Here is a 24266-nt window from a genome sequence, read left to right as displayed (position 1 = left end):
TTCTTCTTCCTCTTCCCTACCCTCATTCCCCGCTAGCTCTCTCCACCTTCGAAGGTGTTTGAGGCCTTGGGACTGAGGCTTCGGATAGTTTATGCTTTTTGCAGAGTTTATGTTATTCTTGTGATGTATGAAGATTTCCATCTTCATTACATCACCTAGGTCACAAGGAACACAAAGATTGTATTGTACCAAGTCTCTCTTGATGGGAGAATCTATAGTACAAATGCCTGTTGGAGGGGGGACCGGCTCCACATAAATCCGGTCCTCAACTGTTGTCATGTTCTCTAAACTTTCTCACTTGCAAAAGTATTGTTCATGTCAAGTTAGCTAAATACTATGTTTATGTTGCTACTATCAATTAAGTTCATCCTCTATGCTCACAAAGTAATCTCACAAAAGGGATTTCTCTAATATCCGCTACTCTCAAAGTTCATAGGCCATGTCTGTTACATATAGATTCCCCCATAAAGAGAGACTTCGTACAATACAAGCTTGGGTTCCTTGAAGACCTCGTTGGTGCAATGAAGATGGTAGACTTAATACACCAAAATTATGCACTTAACTAACTTGCAAAAGATTTAACATATTCCCAGTCTCAATCCCAAGACCTCAAACACCTTCAAAGGTGGAGAGAGGTAGTAGGGAGTGAGGGAAGGGAAGTGGAAGAAGAAGGAACATAAGAGACAAAAATAGTTTTCTCACTTGTTACTACTCTTGTAGCTTAGCATAGCATACTAGAACAGTAATGGAGATGAAAAAGGTGGCAAGCTTTCACTTTGGAGCATGGTTCTTGGTTGGATTTTCATTCCATGGCCAAGAGTTGTTGATGTAGGCTCCTAACATCTCTAGTTTAGAGAAGGAGAGACGGAGTTCTTGCTCAACACACTATAAGAATGAGAGAGAGTGTAAGTGTGTGAGAGGGAGTATATAGGCAAGCTTCCCCCCTCCTTGCTTGGGTCGACCCCCTCTTCTAGCTCAAGGTGATATTTGATTGGACCTACCCTAGCCTAGCCAATCACATGCATTAATCAGATCAAGCAACAAGGGTAGCATTTGGACAAGTGTCCTCCTTTCCCCTTTGAGGTTGAGGGATTGAATAATGCTTGAAAAATTAATTAATTGAACTAAAATATGGATATGCTCTCCCATGGTGAATTAGGGATTGGCAACGGTTGAAGCAGTCCAAGTTGCTTCCCTCTATCAAACTTCATCTTTTGGCATACCACACATTTTGAAACATACTCTTGTATGTTTGATTTCATGGCAGGCCAATAGAAATATGTTTCTATCCCTTTTAGGGTAGTCTATTTCCATAGAGAAGATAACCATCTTGTAGGGTAATGCTGGAGCCAAGTCTGTGCAGAGCTGGCGCGTGATTCATTTTTGTCAATCGCAGATTCGCCAAGGGCAATGTGATTTTGTCTCAAAAGATGCTTTACAGCCAGCTCGGTGGACAAGCAATTACTCTTGAGATCTTCCATTAATTGGGCTAAAAGCTAAGGTAATGCTAGCATAGACAGAGGCTTTTATCTATATAATCTAGAAAATAAAAAAGCAAAAAAAGAAGTAAGGAAAAAAGATAAGAATAAAATTAGTAAACCGGCCTCACCGGCGTCAAAAGAAGAAGGATGCGGCGACGCTTTGAAAGGAGCTCTTTTGTTAATATAACACAAAATATTTATTGTGTTTTTAAGTTTGTTTTCTACGATACAACTTGTGTCTATGGAGCAGATAAGGGTTTTTTTGTTCTCTAGTTAAAAAGTAAACACAAAACAAAAGCCATGATTATTAAGAAAAGAACTAAAAAACGAAGTTTTATTTTAATTAAATAAAACTAATTAATTAGTAAAATGAAACATTTTGTTTCGAAAACAATTATAGAAGAATTGAAGATTTGCGTTTATTGGATATTGATTCGCTTCAGTCTGATACGGTTTATGCTTTATCTGTTTTTAAAAGAGCTCACTTTTTTATTAGCTAAACTTTTGCCCTATCTAGACTTGTTTTTTATTTGTATATAACAGACAGAGGCCTTAAGCACACATTTGACCATTTTTTTAATATCACGTCTCTATTTTACCTTTCCTTTTATGATTTATTAAACTCGATGCTTTTTTATCCTTAGTTGTTCTGAAAAATGGAAAAAAGATATAAAACAAAGTTTTATTTAAGTATTTTTGCCTCCTTTTGCTTTTATCTGCTACTTTTTTTTGGATAGTTTTTAATATATGGCATTTCCCTTACGGCCTAAGCATCACATCCACTAATTCGCTCATAATTAAGTCATAATCTAAGATTTCTGATTATATATTGTTGACTATCCGCGCTTTGTTTATCTTGTTAGTATGCTCTTTTTTACTAGTAATGGTTATTTGTTTACTAGAATTAAAAGCTCTTTTTTTAAGAACTTGTCTAAACAATTGTCGTATTTTAAGGGTTCGTTTGCTTTTCATGGTAGCTCTATTTACACCTCTAGATATCTGGTATTAAATTGTTGGTTGTTTATTTTTTTATGTTTTAATTGAATTAACCCTTTTTGTAACTTTGATTACGTAAACTTATAAAAAAAGAATTGCCAGTTATCTCCGTTCAGAGTTCAGTAGCTGCTTAATCCTACTCCCACTCCCAGTCGGCCTGCTTGACCCTTTCAGATTCCCTGAGTCTGCACTAGCAATAGTCGTAGGAGTGGCTGCTATAGGGTTAGTGTTTATGATATTGATTTTATTCATAATCTGCAAGGCCCTTCCACCTATTCCCAAAGAAAAGAAGGAAAAGCGCTCAATAGGCTATTGTGATGGCTTTTGAGAAAAAACTTCGAAAGTGGTGTAGCTGTGGCAAAAGAAGGTAGCGCAAAGAAGATTTGCTTTGCAACAAGGAAAGGGTGCAGTTGGGCTTTTATCAACCCAACCCCCCCGCACTGATAGCTCAATTGGATAGAGTCCCTGGCAATCAGGTAGTTAGAGGTTCAACTCCTCTTTCGTGCCCATCGTTTCATGCCCGCTCTACGCCGTACGGACGGGACGGATATAAAATCTATTTGCACTTGGGTGAAATTTCCCAGCCTGCCTCACTATGCCCTGAGATTGAATTAATACGACTTATTTTAATACGCTCATTAGTACGTAGACTACCTATAGCCTTCGCGGTTCCGTCAGTCTAGCATTAAATAGATAGCTTATTATGCTTTAATTTCTTCAACTATGTCAAATATGCCATTTTCTGCAAGCAAGCACAAATGGCACTTTATCCCGTGATAGAGAAATCATTTACATTTAGTGGTCGAATCGTTGATTTCACGCAAACCACCTTATCTTCCGGTTTCCTGGTACTGCTGTCTAGAGCGGTGCGTATCCACTCGCAATAGAAAAAATGCTGGGAAAAATTGAATAGAAAAGATATCTAGAATCTACATCCTAATACAAAGATTTTCCATAACAGTGGATGGAGTCAAGAGTTACTCTGTCTGGCTGTAAAAAAAGCCGTGTCAAGAACTTTTATTTACCAACGCAGACTAAATCAGGTGCTCTTCGAACCGTGCAAGATGGTTGCCCATCACACAGCTTTTTAACCCAAGTTACCTATATTGCATGTAGTAGATCTTGGCTTGGCTCGGGGACTTATAATCCAAGAAGTGCTTGATTCTTTGCAAGCCAAGCCTCTTACGCTGTGCACTTGCTTTTCTCTGCTAGCAATGACGCTGCTTGATTCTGACAGTTTTGACACCCTGCCTTTCGAAAACGTGAAGCTTTTTTACCTATGTGTTTTTGGTTGTGGGTTAGTAAAAAGAAAGAAAAAACACTTCATTCAAAGCCTTCGGCCTTGGCTTACGTTATTTCATAGAGCTTAAAATGATTCTATCCAAATGAGGTGCCTGCTCTAATGACTAGCTTCACTTCAATCAGGCGGCTCAGGCATTAAATTCTTGAGGTCTGTTTTTCCTCCCCTTGTTTCAATGATGACTTAATATCTGCTCTGCCGAAGGGCAAACACAAAGCCAATCGGCATGTGTCAAAACGATTCATAGCTGTTCAATTTCATCCAAACGATATCTCTGTACTGCTTGAGCGTGCAACGTCCCTGTTCGGTGGGTGCGTTAATTTAGGCTCCTTTCTTTCCCAATAATTATATGTGCTTTTTTTACAGCCTCCCTTGGGTCTAAATGAGATAAGCCTTGCTAGATGGGCGCATGAATATTTACAATGGGATCAAAGCGGATGGCTTTCCGTTCCGAAAGTTCTTACTGGTCATTTTGAAAGTCTTTCCAAGAAATTAAATCGATTTGAAGGCAATAAGTGAAAAAAGCAACCATTCTTTAATTTGACCTTTTTATTCGTATCGAATTCTTAGGTTTTTCAGTACCATGTTTTAATCTGCCTCATTTTCAATCGAGGATTCCCTACGAATCTTTAACTCCTCGAATACAATAATAATTGACACCTAACAAATCTTTTACCCTACCTCCTCTAGCCATAACCGGGGGTGCTGCTATGAATTATAACCCTCACCAAGGATGTAAGCAATAATATTCCTTCAATTGCTTAAACGTGCCTTGTCTATCTTGCATAAAGCTAAATTGGTTTTTTTTAGTGTTCTTGTCGAAACATGCGGGCATACCCCAAACTTTTAGAGACGTTAATTGAAAGCTCAAGTACGTATTTTGTGACGTTTTACTCCTCTACAATGACGAAGCAATTAATTTATGGTAGGCGTATTTCGCAATCTGTGCTTTTCTTTATGCGTGCAGCCCAGATCTTTCAACCGCTTAAGTGTACGATCGATTCTTTGTGCCTTTAAAGCACGCACATCGCAGGGGATAAAATTAAAAATGCCAACGCCACTAATATGAGTTTTTCTTTATTTTAAAAGGGACTTACTTTAAGCGCCATATCCAAAATGTACGAAATTTTAGAGATATGAAAAGGGCAGGTGGAAGGGTCATGAAAAAAGGTTAAGTTATGTGTCCGGGTTTAATCATACGTCATTAGAGAAGGTTATGTGTGTGTCTAATAAGAACTGCGAAAGCTTGCGGCTAAATATGAATCGAAATGAATGCCCTATAAAGCCATTTGTTAGGATAGAAATCTTTCCGATAAGGTAGCGTGACCTGCACATAGGTTAAGACGTTGAGTCGTATCTGTGCGCTCATTTTGCATTCATTTGCGCTCGGATGGCGGAGTTAGCGAACTGAGTTTCCATGAAGGTGAAAGTCCTTCTTCCTCGAGAACGGGGTAACAGCGTGCCTATGTGCTAGGGGAAAGGCATCCGAAAGCATAAAGCTGGGCATGAAAGGGATTTAGAACCCTTTATGGGGAACTTGAAATCTCAAGCAAGGGCGCGCATAATGATATCCATCTCTTCTTTGCCTTCGTTGGGAGACAGGGTGGGAATAAAAGGTGTCTAGATAAGTGCCAAGTGACTGTGTTGCATTCCTGAAGGCTAAGTTAAACTGAACAGCAGGCAACCACAATCCTAGCGTTTGAAGCGTCAAAACGGGAAGGCAGGAGAGACCCCTACGCCCTAAGCATGGAACAGAGGCCAAGGGAAAGGGGTTGTCTGTCCTTTCCCATTCCTCGAGCGCGCCTCCGGCGTAGAGCGGAAGCCTTACGGCCCGGTTCAAGGAAGTATGGAATCCTAGAACTGGAAAACCCTGCACACCTCTGAAGTCGCACTCAAAAGAGCCGACCGTACGATGAATAGGAATAGGATGGGACAATAAGCAAAGGCCCGGTAGTAATTATCGGGACATGCTGAAATGTCCCCGCATTGCATTCAATTTTCAAAAAAAGAAAGCAGCCAATAAGCTATACTTCAACATTCTTTGATAGAAAGCGCACGCAAATTAGGATTAGCAAGGTATAAAAGACCTTGCCTTTAAACCACAGGTAGCACTTGCTTTGTTATGGATAGACAATCTGATACAATTTGCTGAATAGACATACCTCTGAAAATGAAAGCAAAAGCAAAAGTAAGAGTGGGAGGGAAAGTATGGCCTGATTCCGTGACCTCTCAAGGCGGGTTTCTAGTAGTAGGGATCGGATAAAACGAGCATAGGCCCTTATGGCCTAAAGGTGAACCGGAAGCGAGGTTCGAATCCAATAGCTACTTTTGCTTGAGTTGATTTCGCTATGACGCTACTAAAGCGATCTACATATCTATCAACGCAATAGAAAAGCCGGCTGGATAAAGGAAATTGTCGTTTAAAGGGAAAATGAAGAGGATACGAAGGTTTAATTTTCAGATACGCTAATGGTCCTATGGCCCCCTATTTAAGTTTTCTTTGGGAGTTATCCATTAAGCAATGGCTCTAGCTAGTCGATAAGGCTAAAGAGACAAGAAAGTAGAACCCGCGGCCGGCGTAGGTGTTTTTTTTGTGTGTGTGTTTTTCTTGCCTGTGGACATTATAAGTAAAAAGAGATTGCATCATTTTACGTTGTTTGGGAGGCATGAGTTGCTAAAAGAACCTGCGGCAGTTGCTAAGGCAGGGAACTCTCAACCCGGTTGATCGACCATAACTGAAATAAGGCTTTAGAAAAGTCATCGCCGTCGCTAAGAAATAGTTTATTTACATGAGTAAGAAACTGACGTATTTCCATTGGTCGCTTTCGTTTCGTATATTAGTTATTTCGTATGTCTTGTATAGTTCTCCACAAATCAGCATTAGAAGGTTCTTCAATAGGCATAAACAAGTCGTGTTGGTAGCTAGTTGGATTTACAAGTCCCGAGGAGTTGGGTTAGTCTTCCTTAATTAGTAATTACTAATTACTATTTTGCTACTATGTGGTTTACATAAAACGGCATTGCAGGCAAAAAAAACTTGAGATCATTTTTTTGATGATTCTCTCTCTTTCAGGTATTTGGGGAATTCTTTTGAACAAAAGAAATATTACTATTATGCTGACGCTAATTGAGTCAATGCTATTGGCTGTCAATTTGAACTTTCCGGTATTTCCCGTCTATTCAGATGATATGATGGGTTAATCACTCGCTTCACTAGTGTTAACACTGGCAGCTATGGAATTCGCAATTGGGCTGGCCATTTTGGTGGTAACTTTTTGAATTCGCGGGACCATTGCCGTGGAATTTCCTAATCGCATGAAAGGTTGAGCGCTATTAAACTTGTTGCACTCTGCTTTCCTCTCCTGAATACGAATTATACTTTGGCATTAAATTAAGAGAAGGGAAATACAATTCAAATCTCTCTTCCGGGCTGCGGATTTACTTAAATCAAACGCTTCTTTTATTTGGCCACTTCTCGCTTTGACTTTTTGAGCCAAGATTAGGGTTAGTTTATTTTAATACATAAACCCATACATATTACTGGATCGGAAAATGTAGTTGGGGCTTGAGATCAGATCAGCAGCTAAAGGGGGATCTTGAAAGGAAAGAAACACATTTCCTAGGCATGCAATTTAAGGCAACCATAAAAAATGGACCAAAACTTTTCATGGCTTGTCATCCATAACCTCACGAGGTAAACCATATGACCTGCCGTCTGTAACCTCGCTTACAAAGTAGGCCAAGAACAATTGAATTGGTGCGATGACGGAACAGATTCTCTCCAAATCGACCCTAAACAGACGTGCTTCATATCATCGAGTTGCACGAATTCACATGTGACTCAAAATCGCCATTTACTCTTGTTTTGCTTGGGACGACGTGTCTTTGGCGAGTAACGGGATTTGAACCCGTGTTTTCAAATTCACAATCTGACACTCTGACCCATTGAGTTATACCTGCCCTCAGGGATAGCTCCCTGCCCCTTCAGCTTTAGAGGCTTAAAATCAATTCAAACACGTCTGTAACTGCTATCAGATTTGAACCAATAACCTAGAGCAGATTCAAAAAAAGTATGTCGCGTTTACCAATTCCCCTGAGGTTAACAGGTATGCTCACTATCGAACCTCGAGCCGATAACCCTTGAAACGGAACAAATTTTAAGTCTGTCATGTTTACCTTTTTCACCAAGTGAGCAAACTTTGAAAGCAAAGAAAAAAAACAAAAAGTTTATGCATAAAATGTACTCATGAAAGGGTAAAGTGAAGAAAAAACGTCAAAGAAAACAATCAGACGCGCCTTCCAAGCTATCAGCACTTTTAGAAACAGGAATTATACAGGATACGGCGGGGACTTTTAAAGCTTCCTCTATGCCAAGGCAGGTAAGATTGAAATCGTACGCCAATCAGTTAACAGCTGCTGCTGAGCTACCGAAGGGAGATGCAAGGAATTTAGTTTAGTCCCATATACATTCAAATACTTTCCTTTTAAGGGTAACCGCCTCATGACTTGTAAGACGTTAACTATTTGAAGCGAAGACCCTTTGCTTTATTTAAGCAGCCATGCAACAAAGACATAAGACTTTCTTTCTAGTAGCCGGCAGCCAAAGGAAAGGCTGCCCCCTTCGTCCCTGAGATTGAGTGAGAAAAGATCAGGTACCAAGCGCTAATTGATTTCTATAGCCAACTCTCAACCATTACTAGGGATGGCCCACGAGGTGTAGCGCAGTCTGGTAGCGCATCTGTTTTGGGTACAGAGGGCCATAGGTTTGAATCCTGTCACCTCGATTATTGCCTAACTGGGCATTTTGGGTATAGAGGGCCATAGGTTTGAATCCTGTCACCTCGATTATTGCCTAACTGGGCATTTTATCTTTTTTTCACGATCTTTCTTTGCACTCAGGCGGCTTCTTAAGGCATCCCCGACCGGCAAACAAAACACAGGAACCCCTCCGCTCCGTGAAGATAACTAAACTTCAATTTGTCATTCGAACCTTTTCCCGGTTTTCTCTGCATCAATTTGAAAACAGTCTAGTTGCATATATCATAGGACTACAAGGGGTTTAAGTCCTCTTATGCAAGGGCAAGGATAGGATAGGCACATCTGTTACAAAAAAACAAGGGTCGCACAGAATCCGATGCGCTCGTGCCTGCTACGAATGGAATGCAGCCTTTCACCTGAAGAAAATTCATTATTCTACGAGAATGTTTGCAAAAGCGTTGCTCGTCTCGCGGGAGATTCTCTCGATGTGAACTCGGAAGCTGGGACTTGACCTTTTCTGTCGTGCCAACGCATGTACTTAGCGGCCTAGAAACGAGTCATTGACTGGTATTTAAGCAATCTTACCCGTTGCCTGTACGGAGCCCCCTTTTTATATAGTTAGACCATCACCCGTCAACACAGCCTCAAAATTATCAAATTCTGAATTCGAAGCAATGCCAACTGTACCGTCTTTGATTCCACCAATTTGCCAGCCATTACTTTATTAAGTCTGTGAATACAACAACTGATTTTGTCTCCCACTTAAACGATGTTAACAACTTTTCTTTCTGCCCTTTGATTTGCAAATGATGCTACGTAAGGTTGAATGTTTATTGCCTGGAGAAAAGGAGAGGTAAAAATGAAACCTTCTTCATGATAAAATGGGGGCTGAAAGTCGTGATTACATGGATTTGTTAGCCATAGCTCGTTGCAAGCCGATATAGTAATTAATCATTCGTAGCGTTAGACGACCGTTTTTTTGAAATTTCGGATGCTAGTCAAGAAACTGTCAAACCTGCTTAATTGCTCATTGCTTCTCGAAGCGAATTGCATAATTTTTACTTTCTTCAAGTTCCGTTTTCGTGCAATCGTTGTCAGTTGTATCGACGAGATCTCGTCGTTCCCTATCCATCTGCGTAAGTCCAATAATGAGAATCTCTAAGATTTCATTTCCGCTTGTTGCAATTGCCCTTCGAAGGTTGTTTTTCAGTCGCTTCTGTGTGGCGCTCTTCTGCATCTCCAATCGTATGAAATGCAGAGATTCGCGGGATAGCATTTTATCATATCATGTGATAGAATGGAAAAAGATTTCCCAAAGACATGCTTTTTTGCCGTCATTCCTATTGTAACGTTTACCTGGCTTCTCTATCTTGTGGCAAGTTGGCATCCCTATTACAAGGCCCCGTAGGCTGCAAAGGTGGACTGAAAGAAACTCCTTCTCGTAATTGCAAACGCTAATAGCATATTTTAAGTTTTGTTGCCCTGGATTTAGAGCGTTGTAACTAGTAGTTAGTCTTATAATGTTAGCTACCTTGTCTTTTACTAAGTTATTGCACTCAGTAACGTTTCAATATTTCTATTGCTAAAACAGCCTTTTCTTCGTTGCATCTAGCAATAGCAAAAGCAAAAGTCGAATTAATCAACATTTTTTACATCTTCTCTACTTTTTCTATTAAAGAGAAAATTCATAAAACGAGAGGATCAATTGTACGGTAATGTCTAAAGGTAGGATTGAGAAGGCTATTGAAGGTGTCTCGAATCACTCGAATCCCCTTGGTTCCTAATCCAACGTTACCTATGCTTAGGGATAGGGGACATGCGTATTGATGTACAACCTAGGTGACTTTGGATTTTATAAAAATGGATCCTATTTGCGCTATCCTACTTATGTGAATAGTTTGGCTGAATAAGCTATTCCCAAAGCAAGGGGCGGGCATGTTAGATGGAATGATTTATTGACTACTGCCCCGCATCCCCAGGGGTTGGGACCTTTTTTTTCGGGTCAATAGAGCGTTTACTCGCAAAATCCTGACTCTAACACCCATTTTTTCAATAGCAACCAAGGAGCAGGAACAACTATTCCAACTTTTCTGGGGGGATTATAATTGCTGACCATATGTACAGAACTAACTTTGGTATTGGACACGGCATGAAAGATTTTTTTTTGTTTAGGTAACCTAGCTATTACGTTGATTTGTTTCATCCTTGGTTGTTTGTGAAAATCTAGAATACCATGTAAAATGACGGATTTGCTTGCCCACTAATGTTATTTTAACACTCTACCCTAGTTTTTTCATGAACCCGGTGGTTCGCGTGGTAATGGATGGTGCTTAATATTCCTTTTTCCTTGATTTTTATTGCAACTTATATAAGGCTCTTTACCTTGGCTTGGTGAGTCAGTCTTTTCATTCGTTTGCTCTGTAGGTTGCGAACTCATGGTTTTGCTTTTGTCAGAGGAGCTAGTGCTTTCCAAAGTTAACTTTCCTTGGTTCCCTTTTTTAGGTAAGTGCTTGCCTTCTTTTAACTCACTAGTTTGATGCCTAAGCTCCATAGCTTGAAGCCTTTTATTAAGCTAAAAATAAAAAAAGACAAAGATGAGGGTAACAAAGGAATCATACTTCTTATATGAACCCTTTCTGTGTGCGTGCGCAGTATGACTTTTTAAACTAAACCCCACCTCGAGGGCAAGGATCTGCCACTATAACCAACCACTAAGAAACTGCCATGAATATGGAAAATAAAAGAGCCTCTGAGTGTGTTAAACATCGAGGCAAAACAAAAAAAAAGATAAATTTTAACAATGGAATTTATTTTTTTAGGTCTGGGCCTTGCCCTCGGGAGTATTATAACTTGCAGTATTTCTTCATGCTTTGTTATACACATTTGGAAGGAACGGCGTAAAGCGCTTTCAGAAGTCGAAAGGCTCCAAAGCATTGCGGAACGCTATCAAAATCAATTCCAAGTGTTGTATAACCAACAAGAAACCAAACCTCGACTAGGGGAAGATAGGTTACACTTTGAGGGGCAGTTACTTTGGGAATGAGCACAAAGAGAAGACCCCCATAGAGAAGTCGCTTTACCAGAGCAGACTAGAATTGAAATTGACAATTCCGACCCAAGCACTACTGAGGGTGCTACTGGCTCACAGACCGATTTTGTCTCATCTCCTCTAGAGACGTATTCTTTCGACCCAACCCTTTGTTCTTGGTAACTTAAACTTTCGGGAATCATTTTATTGGCAGGTCTTTATTGGATAATCACTAAAAAGGTAAAGAAAAGGGTAAAAATAAAATTTACACATGAATTAATTTTATTTGTTACTAAAATCATGGTTAATAGTAATTATTTTATAAGTTTCCACTGTTTATTCTCTAGTAGAAAGAGCAACAAGCCATTTCTTCTATAGCTGAATGAGATATCTAGCAATTTATTCTCTAACCGAATGAGATATTAGGCAATATAGTCTCTAGCCGAATGAGATATCAAAAAACAAGAAAAAGTCTTTGATGGCAACTAATAGGAAGATTCTAAGGAGAATTAAAATCCAATGTAGTGCTGGGCTCCAGGCAACAGGGAAGTTTTCATTACAATTTGAATTTCCTAGCCTAGTTATAAATTTAATGTGCTAATCTGTATACGAATGGAGACGATTGGCTCAAGGCATTGGTTTGCTAAATCAACATACAATACATTGTATCATGGGTTTGAATCCCATTTCCTCCAAGCAATAATTGTAGTTTTTCAATTTAATTTGATTAAATAATTCATTCCATTCATAAAAACTATTTTTAATTGGTTACAGTGGCTGGTGTATGCAAAAAAGAGCAAGCGTTGTTTGCAACGCACATGGCTAGGCATGTGTATGCCCTTTATTGTGCTACAGGGCCTTTGTACACAGTGGGAGTTAAGTAGGTACTATGGGCTTCTGACTTCTAGCTACACACTGCGTACCCCTTGTAAATGAATGGATGCTGATAGTTACTTAAAAGAATACTTATAGCATATTGTACTAAATTACTATTAAAATTGTCAATTAAACTATTCTCATTTATCTCACCTAAATAACTATTACTGGTTCTTCCTTCTTCCCTAGTGCAAGGGCTAAAATCACATCTCTAAAATTGGGATCGATATCGTACTCATCTATCATAGAAGATAGATCATTATGAGTTGCTATGGATACCGCATTCACTCTCGATCATCTTAAGAGTGCATCGGATACTTGATTATACTTTCCAACAATGTGAGAAATATGAAAATGAAATTGCAAAAGGAAATTTTCCCACCTCATTTTTTTGTAGGAGATCTTGGTCTGTGTCATGAAGTACTTAAGACTTTAGTGATCCATTCGTAGAATGAAAGGAGTCCCCAAGAAATAGTGCTTCCACAAATCTAGAGCATGTAGAACTGCTAAGAGTTCCTTTTCATATATACCTAGAGCTTGCTCAATAGGGTCGAGCCTTTGACTTTCATAGACTATCGCGTGCCCGTCCTGGAGCAAAACAGCTCCAAGGCAATCACCACAAGCATCACATTGGACCTCAAATGGCTTTGAGAGATCCGATAGTGTAAGCACAGGTTGAGAGATAAGCTTCTCTTTAAGCTTTTTGAAAGCATTGTTCTCCTTGGTGACTCCTAAAGTTTTCTTTGTTAGGTCATGTCATGGTCCTGCAATTTGTGAGAACTTTTCTATGAAGCGTCTATAGTATGCACACATACCTATAAAGCTTCTTAATTCATGCAAATTCCTTGGATTAGGCCATCCTTTTATTACCTCTAACTTTGTGGGATCCATTTGGATGCCATCTTTAGAGATGATGTGGCCTAAATACTGAATCTCTTATAAGAAAAAATCACTTTTCTTTCGGTTTATATAAAGCTTATTCTCTCGTAAAACTTGAACCTGGAGGTGTTGCTTGTGTTTGTCTAATGAATTGGAGTAGATGATTGTATTATCAAAGAACACTACAATAAAGGTTTGGTGAGGCCTGAATAGCTTCTCCATCAGATGGTTAAATGTGGTTGGTGCAATGGTCAATCCAAAAGGCATGGCAATGTACTCGTAAAGACCAAACATAGTGCAAAATGCGGTCTTTACAATGTCTTGATCAACTATCCTTATTTGATGGTATCCACTTTTTATGTCAATCCTACTAAAGTAGGTCAACCCCTGTAGCTTATCAAAAATATGTCTCCTACCCATGGAACGGGAAACCTATTCTTGATAGTGATCCTATTTAGTGCTCTATAGTCGACACACATACGATATGTGCCATCTTTCTTTTGCACTAATAACACTGGTGAACAAAATGGAGATGAGCTAGGCCTAACCATGCCTTTCTATCCATCCATCGTGTTTATAAGGATCAAACACCATAGGCCAGGTCGATAAATCAAGGATTCAATGAAAGCTATTTCCTATAACATAGAGATGAAATCCCATTGACATATTTAGAATCCATAAACAACACCTTTTTCCCCACGTTGAAGAGGCATGGCCACCATTCATAACCTTGAATATAATATGAGACATAGTCTAAACTAACTAGAAATTTTGTGAAAAGTATCAGACTAATCGGGTCCATAGCTTTCAAGGGAACACATAATTGGGACATCTCGACTCTTGGCACAATGAGTCTCTAATTTCACTTCTCCTAATAAGAGGGAGTGGAGAGTTTCTCAACTAATCGAAACCACCTATCCTTGACTGGAAACCTGAGGCAGCGCCCACTTTCCACCCCACACTCCCACTTTTTAATTTTTTTTCTAATTACTACCACAATGTTTTATATATACAAACAATGTTCCTTAATTTATTCTAGACAAAGGTTCTTTTATACTACCATTCAAACAATACCAAAATAATTCAAACAAGGCCTAATGAAGGCAGCCCTATATTTCAACAAAATTAACTTTTCCAATTTCTTATAAGTTTGTCGCTACGCGCGGACTTTCTCTATTTAACTAACAGAGCCTTTGCAAATGATTTATTTTCTAATCAAGAATTGTGCAACATTCCTATCTCGCTAACCTTACTAACTGCAAGAGATCCCACTACCTGCGAGGCATCCCGCTAACCGCGAGGAACAAAAGAGAGACGATAACCTCAACTTAATCTCCGCTAAGAATCATCTCGCTAACCATCACGCATCTTGCTACCCGCGAGGAACAAAATATATTCTTCCAACAAATATTATCTTTAAATTTGGATGTTGGATTGCTTCAACTTCTTTCGCAGCCGATACATCCGTTTGAGCTACAATTGGAGTAGACGATACCTTCTTTTGTACCTTTCTTGAAGGTGGAATGATAGGATCATCCTTGGAGCTTTGAGTCACTCGCTTTGGGCCATCGTATTATCGAGGTAGAGAAAAGGAAAAAGGGAGAAAGAGAAATCTAGAATCCAAAGGGTAACAAGACGATGGTAGAGATGGAGATTGGTTGAGGGTGAGAGGTTGAGAGAGAGGAGATAACTCTGGCATTATGGCAAGAGAGCTTCCTCTTTTGCACATTTTTGTGTGTGTGTCTTGAAAGTGAGGGAAGAGGGGCCTTTATATAGGCTCTCAAGAGCCAAAAGCACAAGCTAAGAATAGCAAAAAACACAAAGATAAGTTTGCGTACGTTTGCGGCTCTTTTTTTTTGGATAAGCATTCTGATTCGTGATTTTGAGTCTCTAATATTAGAAGAAGCTTGGCTTCCAAGAAAAGAGACTCTCACTTCTCTAAAAATACTCTCTCTTTCCTAAAAACACTTCTCCTACTCCTTCTCTTCTAAAAATACTCCTCCTTTTCTAAAAATACTCTTTCTACTCTTTCTCTTCTAAAAATACTCCTCCTTTTTTAAGGGTCAACTTTTATTGTTAGAAATAGACTTGAGGCTTAAGTTTTCCATATCAACCTATAGTGTCCAAGTGAATAAAGACCGTAATTAATAGTTCTAGAGTCCAATTTTTGATCTGATTGTTTCGTTGGAACGATTTATGAGTTGACAAAATGCGAACCTTAAATATTGCAAAGTATATAAAATGCTTTTATTAAAAACTATTGGGTACATTATAATCTCCCCAACTTAGGGATTTGAGATGTCCTCATCTCGAGAAAAAGTGAGGATACTCCTACTCTTAATACTAGCTCGACCATCATTATGTCCAAAAGAGTGGTGTCTTTACAGCAGAGAAGTAATCATCCATAGCCTTAATCCATAATTCTGCATCATTATCAATATCAACACCCTCTCCTCTAAAAGAAGGTGGTTGCGCAATTTCTTTTCTTGAATTTCTGCTTAAATATCGTTTTGAGGGTTTTCCAATGTAGAAGTGATTTGAGGATTCCCCTTATACATCAATGTTTATAATAACTCAAATTAATAGGGTATTTTCTAAATTTAGATGTATCTAGTCCACTAAAAGTTCAATTGTATGACTCAACCAATCATACAATTAAAACTCAATCACATGACTTAACCAATCAAGTCCATCAGAACTCAGTCACATGACTTAACCAACCATGAATTATCTAGTCCATCAAATCTCAATCACATGACTTAACCAGTCATGAATTATCTAGTCCATCAAAACTCAATCTTGACTTATGTAGTCCATCACTCAGTCACATGACTTAACTAGTCATGGCTTATCCAGCCCATCAAAACTCAATCACATGACTTAACCAGTCATGGCTAATCTAATCCACCAAAAATTCACTTGCATGACTTAACTAGTCATACAATTCTTTTTGAAGAAAAACAACACAATATTTTTATTCATAAAGTCATCAAAATATCATATAAGGGTCTACAAGAGATCTCTTCATGAGAAAACATAATAAAATTTTCAACCATAACTATAGTACACATCAACTGATCTTTCATAATATCTCAATGAGTTGTGTAATGGGTATAGAAAACCATACACACGAGGAAGTTTGAAGTAGCCAAATCAAATTTTTTTAACCTAGGCTCTCATACCAATTGTGAGGTCCCCAACCCTGGAAGATTGGAGCGACTTGATAGATGGTCTTCCTTTATTCTCAAGTTTCATTGATGACACCCTACTCCGTTTTCACGAAGTAGAGATACGAGCACAAAAGAGAGAAAGTCCTCTATCCATCATGATCGTGGTTATAAGGGTCATACGCCACATGCCAGGTTGATAAATCAAGGATTCTAACAGAAGCTATTTCCTATAACATAGAGATGAAATCCCATTGACATATTTAGAATCCATAAACAATGCATTTTTCCCCACATTTAAGAGGCATGATCGCCATTCATAAACCCTAAATATGACATGAGACATTGTCTAAACTAACTAGAAATCTTGTGCAAAGTACCGGACTAATCGGATCCATAGCTTTCAAAGGCACGTATAATTGGGACATCTCGACTCTTGGCACAATGAGTCTCTAATTTTGCTTCTCCTAATAAGAGGAAGTGGAGAGTTTCTTGACTAATCAAGGTCATCTATCCTTGACTGGAAACCTGAGCCAACGCCCACTTTCCACCCCACACTCACATTTTTTAGCTTGTTTTTTAATTACTACCACACTGTTTTACATATATAAATAGTGTTCCTTAATTTATTCCAAACACAGCTTCTTTTATATAGCCATGTAAACAATACCAAAACAATTCAAACAAGGCCTACTAAAGACAATCCTATATTTCAACAAAAAGAGATTTTTCAATTTCTTATAAGTTTGCTGCTACCCGCGGACTTTCTCTGTCTAACCAACAAAGCCTTTACAAAGGATTTATTTACTAATCAAAAATTACACAACCTTCCCATCTTGCTAATCGCTAGGAATCCTAACAGCGAGGCATCTTGCTAACTGCCAGGCATCCCGCTACCTGCGAAGCATCCCGCTAATCGCGAGCAACAAAAGAGAGCCAGTAACCTCAGCTTAATCTCTGCTAACCGCGGAATCATATCGCTAACCACGAGGCACCCGCAAGGAACAAAAGATATTCTTCCAACAATTCTTCTCTTTAAATGATTCTTCAAACATGATCAATCAACTCTTTATATAAACTAGTAATAAAAACTTATCAAACAATAATAGATTATCAGGAGATAACAATTTATTAAACACTTCTTTCACTAATCTATGAAAACATATGCTTATTTCTTATAATAGAATCACGTTTTTTGGATGATTTAAGGGAATCCCTATGCTAATTAGATTTTGAGGTCAACATGAATAGCAATGCAAAATTATAAATTTATCTTACCGAATTAGCAATGTGTTAGATTTCCTTCCGTGTTGGAGATTGGATGGCTTCAAATTCTTTTGTAGCCCATACATCCGATTGAGCTACGATTGGAGTAGATGATACCTTCTTTTGTACCTTTCGCAAAGGTGGAACGATAGGAGCATCCTTGGAGTTTCGAGTCACTCGCTTTGGGGCCATTTTATTGAGGTAGAGAAAACAAAAAAGAGAGAAAGAGAACTGAGGAATTTGAAGGGTAACATGACGATGGTAGAGATGGAGATTGGTTGAGGGAGGAAAGGTAACTCCGGTGTGTGTGTGTTTCTTGAAAGTGAGGGAAGAGGGACCTTTATATAGGCTCTCAAGAGCCAAAAGCACAAGCTAAGAATAGCGAAAAGCACAAACATAAGTTCAGGTACGTTCGTGACTCTTTTTTTGTTTTGGACAAACATTGCAAATTTTGAGTCTCTAATATTAGAAGAATCGTGGCTTCCAAGAAAAAAGACTCTCACTTCTCTAAAAACACTCTCTCTTTCCTAAAAATAATCCTCTTCTAAAAATACTACTTGTTTTCTAAAAATACTCTTTCTACTCTTTCTCTTCTAAAAGTACTCCTCCTCTTTTAAGGGTCAACTCTTATCTTTAGAAATAGACTTGAGGCTTAAGTTTTCCATATCAACCTATACTGTCCAAGTGAATAAAAACCATAATTAATAGTTCCAGAGTCATATTTTTGATCCGATTGTTCTCTTGGAATGCTTTATGACTTAACAAAATGAGAACCTTCAATATTTGCAAATTATATGAAATACTTTTATTAAAAAATGTTGGGCACATTACAATAGGGAAGAGGAAGAAGAAACATTCCATAGGAAAAAGACGTAGTTCCTCACTTATTATCACTCTTCTTGCTAGCATACATAATAGCATATTAATGAAGATGCAGAAGATGTCAAGCTTAAGCATTGAAGCATGGCTCTTGGCTGGATTTTCATTCCAACCAAGAGTGTTAGTGTAGGTTCTCAACTTCTCTACTAGCTTGGAGAAGGATATGGAGCACTTGAACTTTGCACTTTACACAAAGAGAGTGTGTGTGGGAGAGCATACCCCCCAAGTAAGCCCCCTTTTAGATTTGGTCAACCCCCCCTTGTAGCTCAAGATTGATGCTCATTGGACCCGTGCAAGACTGGCCAATCACATGTAGGATGCATTACCAACAACGAGGGTAGTCTTGGGACAAGTGTCCCCATTTCCCCTCTGACAGAGAGGACTTGATAAATGCAAAAAAAAATAACTAAATCTACTAAATTATCATTAGATCCCTTGGGAGGCTAACCAATAGGCTTTAGGCACACCATGAGGGCAACATGAGGAGGAACTTGACAACCTATATGCTTTACTATGTACCAAGCTTGTCTTGTGTGAGAGTGTGTGTGTTCTCTCTGTAGCTCCCTTTTGTAGGGCTCATTCCCTCCTTGTAGGGATAGTTGTTGACTTTGTGGAACACCTTTACCTCAATCACCTTAGTCAGAAATCATGACAAAGCACCTCAAGCTTGGGTAATGTTCCCACAAGCATCTCAACCTCCCTAGTCGTCAAGCACGAGAAGCACCTCAAGCATCTTATTCAGCAAGCACGACAAGCATCCTTATCCGATGATAACTAATTTGAAGAATTATTCTACTACAGTAGGTAGACCCTTCTAGATTATTGAATAAATCCTTTGTCATGGGGATGTGAACTTAGTAAGAGAGTGTTGCCCACACTATTTACTGCCCGCACTATTTACATCAAGTGAAACATCCTAGCCTCTATAGGAAAAGAAGGATTTTCTTTCAGGAGACTTCATAATAGTAGCCATGTGATCAAGTCATGGTGCCCTTAAGATAACATCTTCATGTTTGAGTGGGGAGATAAATAAATATTCTTCATCTACATAGCTTTTATCTTTCCAAGTTATGAAGTGATTTAGGACTTTTGCTTCTTAAAAGTATCCATCTGGTTTCACAATATCCCCCATCCCAAAGTCATGGATTTCTAGCTTAGTAGCTAGCTTGATAAAGATTAAATTGTGGGTGGAGCCAAGATCAAAAAGTATGAAATCATCATGCTCACTTACCCTTTTTCATGCATAAGAAGTAGTCAATGGCATTTCTCTCTTGAAGCCTTCACCATGGTAGCTCTAAGAATGTCATTGCGTTCACTTCTCTTAGGACATATACCTGAAACATGTCCTTGATCTCCACAGTTGAAGCACTTGTTATCCTTTCAATAACGCTCTAGCTCTTCAAATGAATTTTTTTTTAAACCTCTGTAGCCTTTGTCCTTCATCTTTGCTTTGTTGTTATTTTTATGAGCCTTGGAAGAATTTTGCATCGCATTGTTTTTCCCTTTTGCTCAATTTATTCCTTAGCTACCATATTATTTGAAATACACTGGTCACTTTTGATAGATATTCCACGTTGGAGATTCATAGTTAGATATCATATTTGATAGAGATTTAGATTTAGAATTCAAATAAGCATAGAAAATAAGATATGAAATGATTGAAAGTGCAATGTCAGATACTGGACATAAAGTACTAGAGATGATATATTCAGATAATGAAGAAAAGTAAAATTGGCACCAAGTGCTGATTACATTTGATCTGGATGACAAAAGGAGCAATAGATGGACAAATACAATGACTCAAATATGCCTAATGGACATTAGGAGAAATATGGACTTTGCATGGGCCTTGTAAGCAATCTTAATTTTTGGGGATTAAGGTTAATGTTGTGTAGGGTTAAGGGGACAAGGGCATTGAAGAAGGTAGAGTAAGCTTTTCTAGCATTTTTTTAAGACAAATATAAGATGTAGACCTAAGAGGTTACTTTCTCTCTCTAGCTTTTTGAAAGTGAAGGAAGTATAGGGGTGTGGTCACATTAGCAAAAACGTGGGTCACTAAGAGCCAAAATTTGATTTTTTTTCAAAAAGCTTATTTTTTATTTAAAACTCCCTCCCAACATATATACATATTCAAAAATCATTTTTTGACCCTTTTTTTAACCTACAAGATTTGAAAGTCCATTTTTTCAAAATCTTTTTCCCCAAAAAGTAAAAAATACTTGTTCTCTCTTCCTCCTCCCTCCTCTCTCCCTCTCCTCTCCCTCCCTACCCCTACCTTTCTCCTTCTTCCCAATCTCTCTCTCTCTCTCCCCCCTCCCCCCTTCTCTCCTCCCATCTTCCTCCCTCTCCCTCCCCCTCCCCCTCCCCCTCCCCCTCTATATTTTCATCCTTTGCTTCCTTACACAATAGCTATTATGGTGCTTACAAACATCACAAATCGTTTGCTTCCACCACCATGTACTCCGCACACCAAAAGCGTGCATATTCGCTTGCCCATAGTGTTTGCACCGGGCCGCATGTGAGGGTTATTAAAGGTCATCACAAGAACGTCACGCCATCGGTAAGACGAATGTTGACATTTGGGTGGACGACCATTTGTACCCTTACTATCCTATAAGCCACTTCCATCCATCCTTTAATAGCCTTTCGATATTTCTTCAATGTCTTGGGAGGGGAGAAGCGATCTTGTTAGGCTATTGCAAGAGGTTGTGTATGGGTGAAGGTGCTTCTTTGCATATGTGGATGCAAAAATGTCGAGCTCTTTAGCTCAAGACGGCGGCATTACAAGATAGTATTGCCTCTTTGGAGAGGGAGGTTGAAAATCTTCAACAACAAATGCAAGAAAAAGATTTCCACATTATGAATCTTGTCAACACCATCACATATTTGATAGAAACACCCCTTGGTGCAAGGAAACGCAAACACACGTATTCATCCATTGAAACCCTTGCACATTCGGGTGGAGCACGCAAATGAGTGATAGCCACAAGGTGATTTGGCCTTTACTTGAATGATACATTCTTAATTCACACTAGTTTTTAACATTTATCTTATTGGTTGCTAGAAACTTCATCCAAGAGGCATGCGGTGGAACTAGCCAAGATGATCGAATCAACCTTCTCACTAGTTATCTCAATACCCATGATGTGATTTCTATCTTATAGTCACCTGGAGGTAAGCACATTAAGGATGTAGTCACTAAGGACCTTATGTGCAATTGAGAAACGTGGTTAGTGAAGATGACGTGCAACAAGTTTGTGATGAGAAAGGGACAATACCAAAGACTATCAAGCTATTTCTTGACTCCTAAAGGATGACCTCAAAGAGTGTGGCATTGTGAAAAACCTATTTTCCGTTCCGTACAAGGTCATCCTTGCAAAGAAGGCCACAAAAAAAGATGTGTTCTTCCGTATTGGGGGTATACCTACACATTGAGGACACAATGCCAACTTTGCTTTATGCTTCATGCACAACAAAGGCAAGGGGAAAAGGTAAGAAACACTTCATAACACCTACGGAGAAGGGCTTCCCTTACACAATGTGGAATAATATTTTTTGTGGACCTTAGAAGGCTTCAACAAGTGATGCTTAAATTTTATCAGCTACCTAAAGAAGGTGACACACTAAACTTCTTTCTTTTGACTGTGTTCTTATCATAGAATTTGAAGTAAAGGTCTTTCCACTATTTATTTTGCAGTGCTTGGCACAAAAATCGCCTTTGTGCTAAAACTTGATGAGTGTCAAATAGTGAAAGGCCAAAGGTTAAAGAGGTTAAGTGTCACTCTAATGAATGAGCCCTTTTGCAAACCAAGAAAAGGGATTTAGTCGAGCCATCTCCCACCCCGTCTCTTAGTGTGCAATAAGAGAAAGAAATTTGATGGTTGGGTGCTATTGAGGTGCCCAAAGAGACCAACGGAATACTTTCATGGATTTTTGAGAGAACTCCATCGATCATAGAAGTAATACAATCCCAAATTGCAGGTGAGAAGTTGGAGGTTGAGGGTTTTGGTAGCTATGATGTGGAGTGGCACTTAGGTGGGGATCTGAAGACCATAAAGTGTTTGCTTGGCTGCAAACAAGGGGCTTCTTCTCTAATGCCTTGTCCATTTTGCACTCAAGGATATAAACCTAGCGGACAAAACTCACACAAGACCTCTACAAAGATCGGTTCAATGCTTCCATGGCAAGGGGATGGAGAACAAGGGCTAGACTGTCATGATGTCACAAATGAAGTTAGAGAATGGGAAGCATCTATTTTAAGATGTCCCATGCTCAATGCCCCAGACCGTGCAAAAAAAGGACCAAGCTTGAAATCCAATCTTTCCATTTCCGCTATTGAATGTACATTCTTGTACATTACATGCATTCATGTGTATTTTTGATAGGCTATTGAAGCTCCACATTGACTATGCTTTCACAATGAAGCCATTGGAAAAATCTCAGGAAGTGATCAAAAGAGTGGAGACACTCTTGAATTCCATTGGCTGTCACGGTGGAAATGTGTCTATTGTTGCTGCAAAGAACATAAGGGGAGGCCCATGAAATTGCGCAACAAGTGTTAATGAGTGGACAAAGCCAGACACTTTTTGAAGAAAGTAACCTGTAACATTTAATGGCCTAAAAACTTGTGTGTAGCGGAAATTAGCATGAACATAGTGGGCATTACATTAGAATAGATTCATAATGAGAATTACAAGAGTGCTTGGGTGGAGAGAGCAACAAAAATCATAACACCTAGTTAGATAGAATGAACAATACTTTCAAAAGAGAGAGAAATTAAGCTATTGACAATAGTTGAGGACCGGATTTGCATGGAGCCGGTCCCCCCTCCAAAAGGCTTTGTATTATGGGTTCTCCCATCAAGAGAGACATTGTACAATACAATTCTTTGTGTTTCTTCAAGACTAGTTAGTGCAATGAAGATGAAAGTGTTGCTAATTGGACTATTTCTTATTTTTAATGATTAATTTCTTTTTATGAAATTAGGATATTTTAATGTGTACACTAAGAACTGTTAAAAGATTGTAGCTACAAGAAATGCCATAAGGAACGGACAACTCTGATGTGTCATTTGATGGGTGACGGTAAACATCACGAAGGAGTTTCCGTACGTTCGGTGGAAAGGGCCGAGTTACAAGTGCCCCTGATGCGTCACATGATGGGTGATGGGTGCACCAGTAAGGGGGCATTCAGTAGGCTAAGGAGGAAATCCGAACTGAGTAAGAAAATACGCGTAAGAACGCAAGCACAAGAATAAAGATGGGTTCAATGAAGCTTTTTACAAAAAGCAGGAACAATCGCGGAAGGCAGACGCTTTCCCGCGAGGAATCTATGTTTGCATTGCATTCGTGCATGTGGTTGCATCCGGGGACGCCTGGGAAGTGTTGTGAAATGCACTGGTTTTAACTTATAAAGTTTTATTGAGTTTTTGGGCAGGTTCAGACCAATTTTAAAATATGTCGGCCGCCCACTTAATAAGTGGGCAGCCACTTAGAAGATAAAGCAACAAAACCAGCCAGCGAATTCTCTCTCCCTATTTCGGGTAGAACAGCACAAAAAAAAAAAAACGGCAGCAATCTCTACGCGACCAGCTATTCGTGTCGTGGCCAGGGAGCTATAAAAGCACCACATGCCCT

At 39.1% G+C, this 24266-nt stretch overlaps 2 non-coding genes across 2 annotated transcripts; one reads left to right on the top strand and one right to left on the bottom strand.

The window, feature by feature from the left end:
* Positions 1 to 7663: 7663 nt before the first annotated feature.
* TRNAH-GUG (transfer RNA histidin (anticodon GUG)) lies at positions 7664 to 7738 on the bottom strand. The gene has a single exon. It is a non-coding gene; the product is annotated as a tRNA-His (tRNA).
* A 749-nt stretch (positions 7739 to 8487) lies between these two features.
* Positions 8488 to 8561, top strand: TRNAP-UGG (transfer RNA proline (anticodon UGG)). Its single transcript has one exon. It is a non-coding gene; the product is annotated as a tRNA-Pro (tRNA).
* Positions 8562 to 24266: the final 15705 nt, after the last annotated feature.

This window comes from Adiantum capillus-veneris, chromosome 28, assembly GCF_014529385.1.
Source record: "Adiantum capillus-veneris isolate H3 chromosome 28, ASM1452938v2, whole genome shotgun sequence".
NCBI lineage: Eukaryota > Viridiplantae > Streptophyta > Polypodiopsida > Polypodiales > Pteridaceae > Adiantum > Adiantum capillus-veneris.
Note: the sequence above shows the minus strand (reverse complement) of the source record. Positions and strands in the feature narration are given on the sequence as shown.